This window comes from Pteropus medius, unplaced genomic scaffold (genome assembly GCF_902729225.1).
Source record: "Pteropus medius unplaced genomic scaffold, Ma_sr-lr_union100, whole genome shotgun sequence".
NCBI classification, from domain to species: Eukaryota; Metazoa; Chordata; class Mammalia; order Chiroptera; family Pteropodidae; genus Pteropus; species Pteropus medius.
This window is the reverse complement of record NW_024340701.1, coordinates 1,096,490-1,115,104: the sequence shown is the minus strand read 5'-3', so window position 1 is coordinate 1,115,104 and position 18,615 is coordinate 1,096,490. Positions and strand designations below refer to the sequence as shown.

The 18,615-nt window shown below is 38.9% G+C and overlaps 1 protein-coding gene and 1 pseudogene across 1 annotated transcript in view; one reads left to right on the top strand and one right to left on the bottom strand.

Moving 5' to 3' along the window:
- RNF220 (ring finger protein 220) overlaps nucleotides 1-18,615 on the bottom strand; it is a 189,040-nt gene that overhangs the window by 157,730 nt on the left and 12,695 nt on the right. The gene's annotated exons all lie outside the window — the stretch shown is intronic.
- Nucleotides 4,329-5,363, top strand: LOC120622923 (60S ribosomal protein L31-like; annotated as a pseudogene).

Below are 18,615 nucleotides of genomic sequence, written 5' to 3'. Positions count from 1 at the left end.
CATGCAGTTTTTGGTAACTAATTATATGAGATGAGGTGAAAGAGAGGGTTGGAGAGGATAATGGTATCATTACCAAATAAGGACAATGAGAAATTTAGGGAAAATTGCGACAATAGTTAACATTTAATGATTACTATGTGTGGGTACTGTGTTAAATGCTTTGTATCCATTATTTCATCGAATCCTAAGAACAACCTTATATTCCTTCACATAAGGAAAGAAGAGTTAGAGACTTTCCCAAGGTCATTCAGCCATTAAGTATGGGAGCTGCGACTCAAACTAATATTCCAGACTCCGTGCTCTTAACCCCAAGGTTATACTGTCTCTCCAAAAATGGAAAGTTAATAAAATCAATTTTGATATGCTGTGATTGAGATGCTGATGAGATATTCATTGAGATGGATATTCCAAGTCTGCAGCTTCTTAAGAGAGGTGAGAGTTAGAGATAAAGAAACTTGTGTATGAGATGGTGGTACCTGGGAGATCAACATTCACTAATCATTCAACGAGTTATTTATTGAGTTACCACATAAGCTCTAGGGACACATTATATCAGTCACTTCAAACCCATTTGATTCATAGAATGCTTATTATGTGCAAGTACTGAGATCATTGGTCATTTCTTTTTTTTATGTCTAATGCTTCCAATTACACTGTAAGTATCTTAAAATACTAAATTTCTTTGTTATAGAGCTCAAAACATGTTTGTTGGTTGAAAGCTTGAGAAAACATTAAGAAATGAGCAGCCATTCACAAAGTCTCAGGAAACCAAGTGTAGACAGAGACTTCATCTCTGTTATTATCTAAAAGTCTATAAAAGCAGTCAAGTTTCAAACCAAATAAAAGATTTTTCATCAATGTCATCAAGGTTAATTGTAGGCATCAGAAAGTTGTAGCTTGGAGCAGCAGGCTGGCTGCCAGAAGACTCAAACCAGATGGTATTTCCTTTGACAAATTTATCAAAGTCCAGAATCTGGCCCTCAGTCTTACTGGTCCAGAAACTCCACCTTCTCAGAACTGAGGGATCCAGGGAGACTCATGCATGCCCACTATGTCATAAAAACTGAAGCATAAAACTAGTGTCAGTTTATTAATATTTGCTTCTACCATCATCTCCCTTCATGCAAAGTCAAATTCCTAGGAGGCTATATGGTTAAGTCCAGAATTAGCACAAAGGGAGTAACAGGAATAGGATATTTAAGAGCACCAAACTCTAATAACCTGATGCAGAGGCAGCTCAAAACAGAGAACAAGGCAGCATCTTTGGAACAAGATCAACGTGAACATACACAGAGCTCCTCACTTTCTAGCATAGTGGCTGTGTCAAATTACTCAATCTCTCCAACTTCCAGTTTTTAAAAGGTAAATGATGATACCTACACTACAGGCTTATTGTGAGGATTAAGTGAGATAATGCTAGACTAGCCTGTCATGTGATAGGCACTCATAAATGGCAGCTACATATCTGTTTTCATACCAGGGGCACACCTGTTAAGAGTTCAGGTCAGCCTTTCAGAATATCCTTTGCTCTGAACAAAACAGAGCAAGCAAGACTAGGGGCAAAAGACAAGTTAGAAATCTGCTGCTATAATTCAAAACATAGACACTAGCAGCTTAACACAAGGAAGCAACTGGGGTGGGATAGGGTGGGGGCGAGACATCCATACAGATTTGAAAGATACTTAGGAGGTAGGCACTATGCGGAGTGTTTTACATAATTACGTATAGTTCTGACAGCAAATTATAAAGTAACCCACTTTTCAGATGACAGTCAGAGATATTCAGCAACAAGCTCAGGATCACATGGCAGTAACTGAACTGTTCATGAATCACAATTGGTGTGACTCCAAAATCTCTCTTCTTTCCACAAATAAAATATGCCACTGTACACATCTTGGTTCTCAACCAAGATGTCAACTGTGAGGAATATAGTAATTTCTTACCACTAATAATTAAAGTTTTGAAGTTCAGAAAATTGATTTTTTAGAAAATATAACTAGGAGCAGATCCAGGTTATCACTACAATAACGTCACCAATGCACACTTTCATTATGATATGCTTTCTTGAGGGGGAGAAAAAGAGGTGGAGGCAAAGCTCGTGGACCAGAAATTACATCATCATAGGTTTTGTCTAGGACAGAGTGCCATGTGCATAAATGTCATCCATTGTGTGGTGTTGAAAAGTTTTCAAATGGTTACTCCAAGGAACAGGCACTCTTTGAGCAAAGAAAATCTGAGCGGGGCCATCTACAAGGTCTCACTATAACAGAGACAAGCTCTTCAGACAGCAGACAGCGATGCTAACCAAAGGAGAATCTCCTAGCACTGTGTTCCTTAGATTTTCATCTTTCCAGCCACACTCACATGTAAATTTTAATCCACTGCAGAAACTTAACTTTTTTAGATAAAGGACAATATCATATAACAGATTTGAGCTCTTTTTCCATATGAATGGACAAACTAGGCTTTTCCCATTTTTACTTTTATAGCTTACATTTTTAACCCAAGCGTAAAATTTTATGTTTCTTCTTATAAAATTTTGCTTTGAATTAGTTTGAGCCTCAAATTTCATCCTCATGAGATGGATGTAAACTAGAATTATTTCTCTACGAATTTAATACTCATGGCTTCTATATTCCTACTCCAAATATCACTTTAAAGCAATTGTTGTTTTCTGAAGTTTTCAGAAGTTATTCATTCATTAGACAAATGTCATTGCATGCCACCCAAGCACCAGGCTCTCAAGGAATTCACAATCTAATAAGGAAAAGACATCTATCACAATAATGGTAATGATATTAATAACAATTCCTACTATTTACTACTGCCTGCTCTGTGCCACTGTGCTAGGCCTTGAGAATAAAAAGAGGAATAAGACATTTCCCTGCCTTCAAGAGCTTCCCATGCCTTCAGAGGACTTATGTACAGCCTGATGAGAGAGGCAGGTACAATGCAATAGAGTAAACAGGTGCCTTAATAGAAGTAATAATACATAGCATATTTAGTAGAAGGATAAAAGATGGAAAGGTTAATGAAAGATGAGAGAGAGGGTTGGAAAGGTTTTGCAGAGGAATTTACCTTTGAATTGAGCTTTAAAAAGGTGAGTAGGTATTCTCCAAATTAAAGGCAAAGGGAAGAAAAAGAGTAACTCTGGCAAAGGCAAATGTAAATCAGTTTTCTGTGTTCAAGGAACTGAAAGCAGTTTAGTAGAGATGGAGGTTACAGTAGATAAAGAGGGAGGAGGGGGCAGAGAGGATCCCACGAGAGCTGAAGCTTGTTAGGCAGGGGGCAGCTGATGGAGGGGTCTTACATGCTGTGTTGTCCAGGAGGCCACGAGGAGTCATTGAAAAGTTCTGGGAATTACGAAAACAGGGTTTGTCTTAGAAACAGAACTCTGGTAGCTATACAGAGGATCGAATGAAAGGGTTTAAGTTTAGAAATAAGGAGATCAGTTAGAATATATAGGATATATTTATAGAAGATATTCATTTAAAAAAATGGTCGAGTAGAAGGAATATACTAAGCTTATGTGAAGAAATCAGGGAAGAGACTACCCAATAGAAAAATAAGCAAAATCCTAAACAGATTCTTCAAAAAAGAGAAAAATTTTAATGGCCAATAAACATATGAAAAGGTGCTCTACCTTATCAGTAACCAGGGAAATGTAAATAAGAACCATACTAAGAAATCATTATATATCCACAACACTGGCAAAAATTAAAAAGTCTCACAATACCAAGTATTGGGGAGAAAGTGGAGCAACAAAAACTCTCACGCACGGCTGGCAGTGTAACGAATTAGTAGAAGCTCTTTGGAAAACAGATTTTAGCCAGCAATTCTACTCGTGGATTTCTACGCTAAAGAAATGTGTATCCTGTCCAGCAAGATACATATAAAAAATGTTTATATTAGCTTTTTCTCATAAGAACCAGAAATTAGAAATAACCTAAAATGTGTTTCGCCACTAGAATGGATATATGAATCGGGGTATAGTTATACAATGGACTATCACACAGCCATAAAAATGAATGAACTCTAGCTACATGCAATAGTATGGATGAATCCTACAAGCTTAGTGATAAACAGAAGAAAAGACAAAAACAGTACAAAAAGAGCAATTTCATCCACATAAGCATCAAAAAATGCTAAACTAAACTATATTTTTTAGAGATGTAGTAAAATTGTAAAGAAAAGCAGAAAAATAATCATCATAAAAGTCAAGATAGTAATTATCCAAGTAAGAGAAGGATGGATTGTAATCAAGGAGAAGCATACGAGGGGCTTCTAAGATGATAGGAAGATTGTTTCTTGAGCTGGGTGTGATTTCATGAGTGTTCACCATACAATTATTTGTTTAACTATACAATATGTTTTGTGAACCTTTCTCTATGTGTATATTTTATGATACAAAAGAAAAAATTAATGTAATTGGGGAACAAACAAAAAGCACATTAACCACTGTGAACTGCTAGATGTGTTTTTAAATGAAAAGATATTTGGTCTGAATCCTGATAATTTCAAATCTCAAATTTATATCTCAAAATTGTTAAATTGTTCAATGTGTTCTGAACTATTTAATATGTCTTGCTTCCACAGAGTGTGAGAGTAGAGTAAGAAGATACTTAGGCACTTGTGTAGGAGGGTAGGAGCAGAAACAGGATGATTCCTAACTTTCTGGCCAGAACAAGTGAAGAAATGGTGATGCCATTTCCTGAGATGGGGAAAACCAGTGAGGAAGCAAGATTATTTTTAATTGTGTTTGTTTTTAAAGAGGAAAGGAGCATCAAGAGCTCTCCTTTAGATTCTTTTTTAAAAGACATAATGCTTGAAATGTCTTTTAGACATCCAACTGAAGACAACAGGTAGGCGACTGTGCACACCAGTGTGGAGCCTAGAGAACAAGGTCATAGTTGGAGTTATAATTTTGGATTCCATTAGTATAAAGACAGTATTTAAGGATTCCTTACTTTCCAACCTGGGTCTGGCAGAATGGCTCCTACAAAGGGTGGCAAGAAGGACTGTTCTGCCATCAATGAAGTAGTGACCAGAGAATACACTGTCAACATTCACAAGTGCATCTATGAAGTGAGCTTCAAAAAGCATGCTCCCTGGGCACTCAAAGAGATCCGGAAATTTACCATGAAGGAGATGGGAACTCTAGATATATGGGCATTGTCACCAGACTCAACAAGGCTACCTGGGCCAATGGAATAAGGAATGCCCCATACCATATCTGTGTGTGGTTGTCCAGAAAATATAATGAAGACAAAGATTCACCAAACAAGTTCTATATGTTGGTTACCTAGGTATGTCTGACCACTTTAAAAAATCTACAGTCAATGTGGATGAGAACTGACTGCTGATTGTCAAATATAGTTGTGAAACCGGAAAAAAAGTATTCCCTGACCTAATTCTAGGTTTGGTGCTATTTCTGTGAACTACGCCATGTACTTATCCCTCATAAAATACTTACCTTAATGTAACATATTTGGTTTACATATCTATGTTCTCCACAAGAACTATGAGCTGCTTAAAGATAGAAGCTGGGTCTTGTTTACATTAGATCCTGATTACTTAATGGTTCATAGCATAACATTAGATCCTGATTACTTAATGGTTCATAGCATAACAGGTACTCAGTAAAATTTGTGGAATGAATAAATGAATGATGAAATGCTGCTAACTCCTATTATCATGTCTTGATTATTCTATGCACTACATTCAATAGCGATCGCAAACCTCCATTTATTAAGTTTCTATCTGCTACCTTATCATTTCCTGCACAGTTCTCCATAAGTATCTTACTTCCTACTTTTAAGGTAGAGTCCAATAGCATCTTCTCCTCCTCATCCATTTAAAGTTTTCTCTTCTTCCACTTTTCTTAGATTTACTGTTCATCTCCAAGGCTAATCCTTTTATTTATCTCTTGTACATCCTCAGATTTGCATCCCTCATTATTCCTGATCCGTATAATCATACATTTTATCTTCTCTTTTATTCATTCATACCAGCTCAGAGATATGGTAAAGGTACCATATTCACACTAGAAAATACTAGATATTAGACTTAGGAAACATGGCAATCCAAAGTTCACATTCTGATTGTAATGTTCTCTTTAATATCCTGCCAAGCATAACTTTCCCTGGTTCAGAAATGCCTGGAGCTGTGACAGCAAATTAAAGGCCTCATTCTCTATGGCTGCTTAGGGCTGGGGCAGGCATGGCTTAATATACTCTTCTCTCAACTGCTGGACAAGTTGGGATGGCACTAAGGCAAGGACTTCCACCTTTAACTGGGCATCGGCACTTTCTTTCCTAAGATAATAACTAGGAAGTGGCTACCACAATAGGTTCTAGGTCAGGAGATGAACCAAGTCATATGTTCTGATGCTCATGAGTGCCCCTGACAGGTTTGGATTCTTCAAGACTACTGCTCTTCTTGGCAATGCAGTCCTGGTTCTGAGGGTTGGCCCCTGGGCAGAGCTCCCCCTTGAATTGGGCTAATGTCAAGGTCTCCAGTGCAGCTGAAGGAGTTTCTCTTTGAGACTCAGGAAACAGGAGGCCTAAGCCTCCAAAGGAAGTTCTGCCTCTAAGCTCTCTCTTGTACTTCCAGGCTGGGTCCCAAGCTCATCCATGATTAATACTCCCTCAACAGAGGAAGTACCAAGTTGAGGAGTCTAAGTTAGAATCCCTTCCATCCTGATCTAAGAGATCACTCAGTAGAGCTTTCTGTCATCTATTGAAATGATACAGGGGAAGAGCATAGGTTTTTGGCATCAGGCAGGTCTGGCTTTGAATTGCAACTCTGTCAATAACTAGCTGTGTATTGGTCAAATGTCTTAAGTACTTGGAGTCTCAGCTGCATTGTTTGTAAAATGGAGATAACATCTACCTGTAGGGTTGTTATATAATAAAACAAATGTATTCCCCTGCTTCCTTCTACCTTCTCTGTAACAGGGTAGGAACATCAGCACCAATAACAGGGTCAGCTTTGACTAAGTCTCGCCATTCTTTGCTACATCCTCTTCATCTTTTCCCACTGCCCTCCTTGGCACATTATGTACCTGCTAGAGTGAACCCTTTTCAGTTCCCTGAATACATCAAGCTCTTTTTCCACTGTGCTGTCCAACAGAACTTTCTGCAATGATGAGAGTTCTGTACCCGAGCTGTTCACTATAATAGCCACTAAGTCATATGTGCGTAGTTTGTATTTGAACTGTAGCTAGTGGGACTGAGGAAATAAAATTTTAATCTTATTTAACTTTAATTAACTTAAATTTAAATAGCCCCCGTATGGCTAGTGGCTACCATAACTTAGTTTTAAACTGTAGCTCTTTGCATTAGCCATTGTCTTGTATGAAATGTATTTCCCGACTCTTTACCTAACTTCTACTCAGTCTTCAAATCTCAACTTAAAAACATCTATTCTTCTAGGATGCATATCCTGAGACCTTGGACTCAGTTAGTTTCCCCTTTGTTATCTTCCATAGCATTCTCTACTTTTCACCTATTATATCTCTCACCACATTTTCATTACTGTCTGTGTTTTCCATTAGGATGTAAACTTCATCAGTTATCTTGGATCCCTGTGGACTTCCTCTCAGGTCTGATGCCTCTTATCTTCCTTCCAGGAGCTTAGGATTCAGACTTTTTCCAAGTTAGGGACTGTTATCTATGAAAGAACAACTGCATATTTTAATTGCTTTAAGGACTGATTGGGAGTGGCCTTATACCTTTCTAAGGATAAGCTAAAAGTCAGAAACTAAAAAGGAAAGAAACGATAAACTGCCTCATTAAAAATGAAAAGTTTCTGTATGTAAAATAAACAACAAAACCCCACCATAATATAATATATAATATGTCATAATATATCAAGACAAATGACAAACTGGGGGAAAATGTAGAACATATATTATAGATAACAAAATATGAATATCCTTCTTATAAAAAGAGCTCTTAAAATAAACAAGATAAAGATGGACACCCCATGGATTAAGGACATAAACAGGTAATTCAAAAAAGAAGATAAACTAATCTCGATAAACATTAAAAAAAGTTTAATTTCACTAAATAAATGCAGATTAAATAAACAAAATACAATTTTTTGCCTATTAAATTGATAAAGATTTAAAAGCTTTACCATAATGCATTGATAAGAACATAAAGAAATAGGTAATCTGGCAACAGGCATAAAAATGTTAATATGCATACTTTTTATTCAATAATTCTTCTTTTAGGAATATAGTCTAAGAAAATAACCAGACACTTGACAAAGGTGAACTTACAAGGTTGTTCTCTGTAGTGTTGTTTATAATATTGAAAAGCTGGAAACAACGTAATTAGACAACCAGAGACTGGTTAAATAAAATGAGACACATTCCTGCAATGGAATACTAAATAGCTATTAAGAGTGATATGGATCTATATTTATTGACATGGAACATTATAATAAATGAAAAAGTGAAAAACAAAGTCATTTGCTAGCATGTTAGAATAATCCTACAAATATTTGTCGATTTATCTATCTACTTATAAAAAAGAATCTGAAAAGATACATGCCAAAATATTAGTGGTTCTCTCTGTACAGATGTTTCATTCTCTCTATTTAAAATCATGGCAGAGAGCCAGTGAAGAGTCTTCCCCGGGATTCACTGGTGTGAGTTTGGTGTCCTCTCAAGTGAGTCACAGGAAATCTGAGAAGTACCCAATACTAGGTTTTCCTGGAAGCTCACTAGAAACTCAGACCCTACCTACCTTATTCACTGCTGTTATCTCTGGTATCTTGAATTGCTTGACACATAGTAGGTATTCCATAAATGTATGTCAAGTTAATGAATTATATCGGAGCACCAATTTTACTTCTTAATAAGCATATTTGAACATTATTTTGATAATTTAAACCCAGAATGCAAAATTCACAAAAATTTAAGATAGAACAAGATTCCCAGATATGTTATACTTCCTATACACCATTACCATGCTGGGGCCAGAAGTTTATTTTCTTCTGTCATTTGTGTACGTTTCCAGAAGAGTTTGAGAAGCAGCGAATAATGTCTTTGTGCCAGACCCTTCCCATTCCCTTATGAAGCAAAGTATTATAATCCCTAACTCACAGATGAGAAAATGAAGGCTTACAATTGCTCAAGGTCACGCAGTTAAAAAGCAGGAGGAAAAAATCCAAATCCAGGTCTGTTTTCTCCCAAACTCATCTGTGGCTTTGAAAGGTACAAAATAAGACAATGAAAAGGACATTGCAGGTCTGTGACAGCTAATGTCCGCGCTTCTTAACAAGTCACCACCACTTAGCCCTGAGCTCCTATGTCTAAGAGATGCTTTTTCTTGACCCTTGGAGAATCCAGAGGATGATTTGTCACCAGGGTTATTAGCATTTCTCCCTGGATATCGACAGCTTGTCTTTCCTCCCTCCAACCAGTGACTGATTTCTTCAAATGCTTGCCAAATACAGCCCAAGTCACCATGGTAAACGTATTGACAGAATCATATTAACAGCTACTGAGCATTTACAGGGTTGTAAGTTATGCAGGGAGAAAAAAGATAAGAAAAAATACAGGGAAATAAAACAAGTTCAATCAGCAGTGACAATTATTTATTTAGAAGCTGCTGGTTGGAACAGTTTTTAAAATATATTTTAATTGCTAATTATGGTTTCTTCAGGAAAGTGGCCTCAGAGTTGCTTCTCCTTAAAGCTAATCATTAATATTTTAGCTGCTCAGGTCAGAAACTGTTTCATAAACAGCTGTGTCTACGCAGTCGACTTTAGCTTCAGCTGCTCCCTCGGTAACAGAAATTCTACTGTATTGGTTGGTTTGCTACACCAATCCCAAAGTCTGCTAGTCCATTTACCATAAGGCAGCAGACATTTAAGCTCTTATTTCTCTAAAGATTGAGGCTGGTTCAATAAGCAAAATTCTGCTCTAAGCCACCAAGACAACTGACAATTTTTCAAAGGAATGACCTATCTTTTCTAAGTTAATTTACACCTTTTATTGGGGGACATAAGTGTTGCCTTAGGCAAGATAGAGAATACAGAAGAGTTTGTTTTCAGTTTCTAATTCCCTGGGTACTCCTATGTGAACCTTATAACAAATAAGGTCAGCCTCTAGGCCCAGGAGGTACTCGGGTAAACAAGCACAAGCACGAGGGCACTCTGGGGTCCCCGTGAGTGAGTATGTTTTGGCATAGGCGTATCTCCCGTGTTTCCAACTTCACATGCTTCTTAAGGAGAATCTAATCCTCACAGGAGAATTTAATCTGTTCATTTGCACACATCTCATCAGCATCCTGCTTTGTTGAGGACTGTTTGATGTCCCAAGGAAAGGACTTCGAAGTTTTTTAAAGCCTTTTTGATGTGAACCAGAAAATCACGTTTTGTCAAGAGTGCACTCAACTTGAACCTCAAAAGGTTCAGGACTCAGAAACCACACAGTTCAAGTGGGATTTAAACTGGGCGAAATCACTTCCCTATCTTCCCCCCGCAAGTCTCTCCCCAGGCCTTTGTGCTAACAGTTTCTGTACACTGTTGGGTATTTTTTCTTTCTTTTTATTCTCTTTCACTCACACATATACACATATCTTGGCAAGAAACTCTTAAGAAAAAATATATCACCCCCCAAAGAAGTACCTATCTGCCCACTAAAAAAAATAAACGCAGCTCCACCTTCATGGATTCAGAATGGTCATTGCTAGGACCCCAGAGGACCGGGCTGCTCTAGGTGAGGGTCAAATGATTTACAGAGCCAAACAGCTATGATTGCATCCTTAATTGAGGCATTTAACTAGGTACAAGACGAAAGCTCCCTATGCCCCAGGGAGCTTTTGCAGAGAAAACTGGAAACTTGCTTAAAGGAGTAAGTACTTCGTGTATGAAGGAAGCACATACCTTAGGACTTCACTGTTCCACTTGGAAATGAAGCGACAGGAGAATGACTCCTCCTAAAATCAGGGGGAAGAACTGAGCTGAGAGAGAATGTTCTAACCCTAACTTCCTCTTTCCAAAGCCCCTCTTCTTATTTGTTTTTTCCTCTTTAGACTCAAAAATCCAGTTACTCAAAGGCCAGCAAAGTTTAGATCCAGGAGAATCTCAATTGTGAATCAGTCCAAAGTGTTCCTGATATCCTAAGGAACACCGGATGCCCTGTTTCCCGTGGCTGTAACCACATCAAAGCTTCACTGACCACTATCTCATGTCCTGTTAACCATAACAGTCACAGCTACTGAATAGCTACCGTGGATCGGGCACCACGCTATAAATATATTATCTCATTTAATTTCTTCAATAAAACATAAAGGTGAGGCAGTTCATTCCCATTTTGCAGACAAAGAAATTGGGGCTCAAAAAGAAATTGTTGTCTCAAAGCAACACAGCTAATAAGTGCCAGAGCTTCAACTAAAGTTCAATCTGTTAAACTCCAAAGACAGCGCTCATGGCTTAAAGCCATGTTGTTTAACACCTGCTCTGTTGCAGGTTTTTATTTTAGGCACTTAGTATTTTATAAATTTATTTATTGGGTATTTATTAAGTACCTACTATGGGAAAAGCATTGTGGATATTTCAAAAAGTCTAAGACACTATTCTGCCCCCCACCCTCACTGTGACTACTGCAGTGGCCTTTTTACACTGGTCTTCTTTTACTAACACTTACCCGACTTCAATCCATTATTCACACAGCAGCCTGAGTAATCTTTTTAAGTGATAAATCACAACATGGTACTGCTTCCTGTTTAAAACACTTCATGGCTCCCTGTCGCATCTAGGATAAAATCCAAATTCTCCATGATCTAAGAGATCTGGCCCCTCTCCAGTACACCCACTGCCACGTTCTCTAAGTTCAGGCCATCCCAGTTCTCAAACCTTCTCTCTGCAACCCAAATGAGCCAAGATGCCCTCCTCCCTAATCCTTACGTGGTTATCACCTGCTCATCATTCATAATTCAATTCAAACATCGCCACCAGGGGCCTATCAGGCATATTTGACACAGCAGATCAATTTTTTGTGACAAATAAATAATCATGTCATAATTCTTTAGTTTTAACGTAAGTAGTTAACAATTTTAAAAGAATGTTTTATTTTTAAAGGTATCCTAATTTAGTAAACTATTTACTAAACAAACTAAAATTTGCACATAACAAACAAAATTGTCACATCCTACAATTCACACTTAAGAAAAAATATATCACTTTGTTTCACTGTTTCAAAATTTAAACACAAATAAGAACTCCAAGTAGTTGCCAAATTGAAATAACTCAATTTATGTTTCTTCATTTTATTGTTTATTTTTAATCTACTGCTCACATGCAGGAATACGCAGTACTACAGGAGTTGAGACAGAAACTACACCCTAAGTGAGCACAGGTGCTTCTGAACCGTTTGGCACTTACAGAGCGAACCAAGTCTGCAGACATCAGGGCCCAGGGTATAACTGGAAGTTCTCCCAATTCTTCTTTAAGGAATACAATGTTTGTTAAAAAATAAATAATAGAAAATGTGCTAATTGGAAACTTACATATGTATTATTAAAACTCAAAAGTAACCACAGCAATTTTCTAGAATGCAGATCAACAAAAGATATTTTCGGGGAGAAATATCTTATAACCGAAATTGTTTAAAATTGTTAGCACATGATGTTCTTAAAAAGCAGACCAACTTTTAGTTGACTGTTGTTTTAAAATTCCTCCACAGACTAACATAGCACCTTGCTCCTTTTGCCAATGCACATACTTCACTCTCTATCACAATAAAAAAAATCGTTAAGTGCTGTGATATGGGGAAACACACAATACGATGGGAACAAAAATAGAGTAGAAGAAGTAGGAGCAGAATGATGGGAATATAATGTCTCAGAAGCCAAGGGAGGGAAATTCCGAGAAGGATGAAGTCATTAGTGGTATCCAATACTACATAGAATCCCTCCTCTGAACTGGATGTCAGGGCCAACTGGGAGCAAGGCCCAGAGATCTCCCTTTACTATTTGGGAAGGTAAAACCAAATCTGCTTTTCTCTTGCTGGCATGCAAATTAATAGGGAAATTATTTATACTCGGTCTTAACCATTATTTACTATCAGAGGCAGAAAGACAGATGAGCGCTATCACATTGAGCCAATGGCAGGTTTGTGTTCTCTAGACCCTAACCCTACAAAGACCTCAGCCAACGGCCACCGCCAGCCTTGGCGATGCACGAAGAGAGGAGACCCCACTTAGACGATGGCTGGGGATGGAGTCTTCTGGCCTGCTTCTACTTGGCTGTCGTGCCACCTTGAAGGAAAACCCTCATAGAAAGGGCCACAAACAGAGCTGGTTAAATGGGATCCCACTTACCCCTCACATCTCCTCTCTCCACCTCATCTTGCTCACTTGAAGAAAGTAGCAAGAATTCGACCACTTTTACGTCTCTTTTCATTTTTAAAAACCCTTCGCTATATAGCTCCCAGAGCAGGATGAGTCTGTATTATTTGAATGGTAAAACTGAAATAACCATCGGTTAACCTTTTCACAAACAAATTCAGAAATAAAAATTAGTTCTGTAAACAACAACAACAAAAATCACACATTTCCTCAGCAATTGTGACTATACATCCTATCCCACTTGACCATTTGGAAAAAACAGAACCAATTAGTAAGAAGGCCCTAACTCATTTTTTAAAACCATTACATAGTATTCTATTATATAGATGTATCATAATTTATTTGACCAATTCCCTATCGATGTACATTTAGGTTGCTTCTGTTTTTTCAAATTTCTATATGAACAATACTATAGAGTATATATATCTTTAGGTTCTTGACCAAATATATGTAGGATTAAATACCTATAGTTGAATCCTATCAAAAATATTTGCATTTAAAATTTTCCTGGATAGCTTTTGCCCAATTGCCCTCTAAAAAAATACCACTTTACATTCCCATCAACTATGTGTACATGGCCCCATTTCCCCATACCTTTATCAACAATAGATATTAAACAAATTATTAATAATTCCTTAAAATGCTTCAAATTTTCTGTCATCTTCCCACCTCCACCTTCTTTCCTTCTTTTTAGCTTTCTGGTTCCTTTTGGTTTTCTTCCTGCCTTTCCTGCGAAGACCCTTCTGTACTTTTTTTTCCTACACTATACTCTTGATTCCTTTCCCTCACTTCTCCAACCGCCTCGTTTTTTCTGCTCACAGATGTCCCTTGCAGTTTCTCTGCTGCTCAATATCATCCAATAAAAAAACAGACACTCTTCTGCTCTCCCAACCTGTTGGCTCTCCTGAACCAAAACAGAATGCTAATAGGCAAATCTGAAAATCTTTAATCTGGGTCAAAATAGCAGAAGAAATAAATTTATCTTGGTGAAACTCTGAAGAAAAAAAAAACACCAAGAAGAAGTCTGCATTGTTTCCTTTATTAGAATTGAATCTGTTATTTTATATTTTACATTCCACACCTGGATTTCTTCCTTTTGCATCAACAGTTCATAATTTTTATTCATTTTCTTTTTTTGGAGCTAGAATTGGAGCGGAGAGAAAAGTTGGGGTGGAAGGAAAGAAAGGAAAAATTCATAAGCAGCTGACTGAAGAGCAGAAACAAATGGGCAGAAAGGGTAGAGGAGGCAAATCGCAGCTCAGAAAAAGAAGCCAACGTCTTACGGCCTCTAAAAAAAGTTCTTTATTTTAGCTTCGTTACCACTCCCTTCATTCCTGAGCTCTAAAAACAGAATCACAGGGCAGGAATAGGTTGGAGGGTGGGGAGGACTAGAAGAGGAAGTGAAAGTATCCTATTTCTCTAAATGCACCCCCCCACCCCACCCACCAACTTCTTATCCAGCAAAGCTCTATCCACCACCATGAATCAGCTTAATAGAATAAACCACTTAGGGCTGAGGCTCAGAGAAAGTCAAAGACCCCACAATCTCTTTGCCTATTAAGCTTCTTAGAAGTTAGAATGCTGCTAAAGAAAGTGATATTATGGCCAGCTACTTAGAAAGAACACGAGGATGCTAAGTTGGGAAGAGGGAGGCCAGTTTGGGGGTTTATGAGCATCTATCGTTAACTAAAGATGATGGTGCAGGGGGTGAATACTGGAGTGGGAGCAGAAGTAGCCAGCTGTGAGAATGAGTGCTCTAGTGAGTTTGGATTAAGAAGAAGGGTATTTGTAGAGTGTACAATGGGACGTGAATCTGGGTAGGGAAAAATATTTTTTTTCTTAGAGTAAAGGGGAAAACACAGTCTTAAGTTTCATGTGAGTAATTAGAAAATAAGCAAAATAAAGCAACCTGCAACAGTTCCTTCCTAGCTCAAATGTCCCAATGACTCTAGGCATTCTGCCACTTTCTTATCCTCTCTCTAATAAAGTTGGCAAAGTAAATGGTCCATAGGCTTACTATCTTAGTGGCCGGCAAGGCTGAGGCAAAGAACAAGACTAGCCATGCCCTTTATCACGAAATAAAGTCCTGATGGTTCACTGTCCTTCCCCAGGTAAGAAGTCAGTGTAAAATGCTAGTTATTTCCACCCTATGCGTTGTAGCATAGTTAAAAAGGGGGATCATCAGATGAGCTCTAGTCATCTTTGCTCCAGCCCCCATTTAACTGAGGCCAAGAAGGAAAGATAATATTATAGGTACCAGCTTTAGAAAGACCTGTCACACACTGCATAAACCCCGTCAGAGATCAGGGCTCGCCAGAGTCATTGTCCCTGTAATGTAATCGAGAGTAGAGGTGGGGGTCAGGGCCTGGTTCAAGAGACTTCAAATCTGTGCCCAAGCCCTAATAACAGTGATTACAGCTAACATTCATTAAAGACTAACTTTGTGCCAGGAACTGTCCTTAGGACTTGTATTTTAACTCATTTAATTCTCATAACAGCCTTAGGAGATTGGTACTAGTGCTAGTCTAGAAAGACCAGATGCATCTATCCTATCTTACAGAGTTAGCTCTTCTTAAACGGCTATATCATAAAGTGCTGAGTATCTCAAAAACAGGCACTGCACCACAGAGAGCACTAGGAGGTAGCAGATGCTAAATCATCTTCCCCCTCCCATCAAAGGGTATATTTGACAAAGTTGGTTTTTTCAGATCATAACTAGTAAGTTCCAAACAACACATTAGGTACTGGGAACAGAGATGAATGAGACACAATCTCTACCTCAAGGAACTCACAGTGTAGGTAGGGTGATGAAATCTTGTGGCTGGGCCAAAATAGATCATGCCTAAGGACTGCCACACTACATAAGACTCCTACAATTTCTTTGAGTATGGACACAGCCTGACATACATACATGAAGTGCTGAGAACTGACACACAGTGAGCGGACATATGTATTGTTCCTATTCTTATTACCTCACAAATCTGCCCCATAGGCCTCCCTCTCCTAGGACTGTTCTCCTTCCTATTGATTCTAAAGCCAGATTGCCTGTATTTGAATCACATCTCTGCTATTTCTTGCTTTCGTGGCAATGGGCACATTACTTAAACACTCTGTGACTCAGTTTCCTCATCTGTAAAATGGAGATGATAACAATACCTATCTCATAGGAACTTTATGAGAGTTAAATTACCTATAAAGCACTCAGAATAGTGCCTGACACATAGAAAGCACTCAGAAGGTGTTAGCTATTCTTATAAGAAGTAGTGCTTATGCTCCTGCTTCTGCCCGCAGTCATTTCACTTGCAATAAAAAGACTGAATTTAAATGCGTCTGGTATGGTTAGTTTAAGGATAGGAAGTCTCTGGAACTAAATAGGAGGAGAACAGTTCCCCTGGGAAGTTGGAGGAATAACCCTGGAACTTGTTAATTAAGATCTTGTTAATGAATCTGCTTGTTAATGGTCTATTAAATAATCACACAGTGAAGTTTACGCAGAAGTAAAGCCTTCTTCAAATGCTTGCTCTTTCCAGTCGTCCTGGCCCAGCTCTGACTTCTAAAGATCTCTCCTAAGGGCAAGCCCTTCCAAAGCCTTCCAAATCTGACATGGCCCTCTTCATCTTGTCATACTCGCCCACCCGGAGAGCATGGCTATTTTTGCAGCCTAGGAAAGGTCCTGAGGCAGAAAAACCCCCTTCATCTTCATTTTGCCTGTCATTTCTTAGGCTGAGGGATTATGCCCCTGAGCTAAAACATTTCCCTCCACCAAGTAAGAATAGAGTCACTGGCCCTAGAAACTGAAAAACATAAGGGTGCTACAAACTTTGCTGAGAGGACAGGCAGAGGGTAACATTCCTTTCAACGGGAATCTGGTAAAATAAAATTTCAGCTGAGATGTTACAGATTTGTATAGACAGTGGCTTGCCAACCTACTTCACAAAAAGTCTACAAAAACTTTTGTCTCAGGCCACCTAGGAAAATAATGCTGCAGGGAATGCAGATCCTTCTGGAGCCCAACTTCAGGGAGGAAACAGCATGTAAGAGGGCTCCCTCTAGGTTGGCTGTTTAGGTATTTCATAAACTACTTTAGTGTCCTACGACCATTCTTAGAAGTTCTTGGGAGGGGATAGATATATTGTAGTGTGTGTGTGTGTGTGTGTGTGTGTGTGTGTGATCTGTGTGGTGTGTGGGGGGAAGCATTTATACAGTTACTTTTACATTAGAAAACACATCTGTATTATCTTTTCTGATTCAACACTCTGTAAGGTGCAGCAAGGCTTATTCTCCAGCTCCCATTTTAGATATGAATTACTAGGACTCAGAGAAACAAAGTGGCTTACCCAAAGTTACACAGCTAGGAAAGGACAAGCCAGAGCTCCTGGCTCTGGGCTCTTGTTGTATCACTGAGCTGTTCCCAATACCTCTATGTCTAGTCATCACTTCCCACTTGTAAATGTGCCAAGAGGTGCCCTGCCCTGGGTGGTCCTTCAGACTATATCGAGGTCAGTAGAGTCATCTGGCAACGCTGAGCATAGTTCAGCTGAGAAAATAATGGTCCTGGGTTCACTTATTCTCACAAGTACTTTTGAGCTAGGTGCTACACGAGGGGAAACACTGGATAACTGCACAAGGAGACAGACATGGGCCCATGGAGGAGGAATAATTAAGCAAATAATACAATACAATGTGATGAGTGTTTCAAAAGAGGTAAGTATGCTGGGAAAAGAACGCCACCCCTCAGTCCACAGGCAAGGTTGATGAGAGCATCCACCCACTAGTGTACAGGTATCTGAAGCCACCAGAACCTACGAGCAGATTCATTTCTACCCACTGGTAGCTGCCCCCAGAAGGGTTAAGGCTTAAAGCAGATGGACAATCTGCAGGTGCTGGTGAGTAATTCTGCCACTGAGAGATTCCTCTAACCCTCCAACCCTTATTTCTTTACAAATGAGCATTTTAGCATAAGAAGAAAGCTTAAGGGCTGGGCAAGAGGAGAGAGGAGGCTGGCAAAAATCCCTCTCCAGCCCCTTCTGGGCAGTATAACAGCCGTGAGAAGACACACTGGCTGGGGCCCAAGGAGTACCAAAGCGGAGCTGGCCTCCCTCACATCTGGCTAAGCACCACGAACCCCTCCACTGGGCCGCCTCATAATTACAATATTGCACCAAGAAAGGGGTGGTCTGTGCATATACAGTCAGCTGATCAGCAATCAGAGAATAAAACAGAAAGGACCTGAGGAGGAGCAAAGACAAAG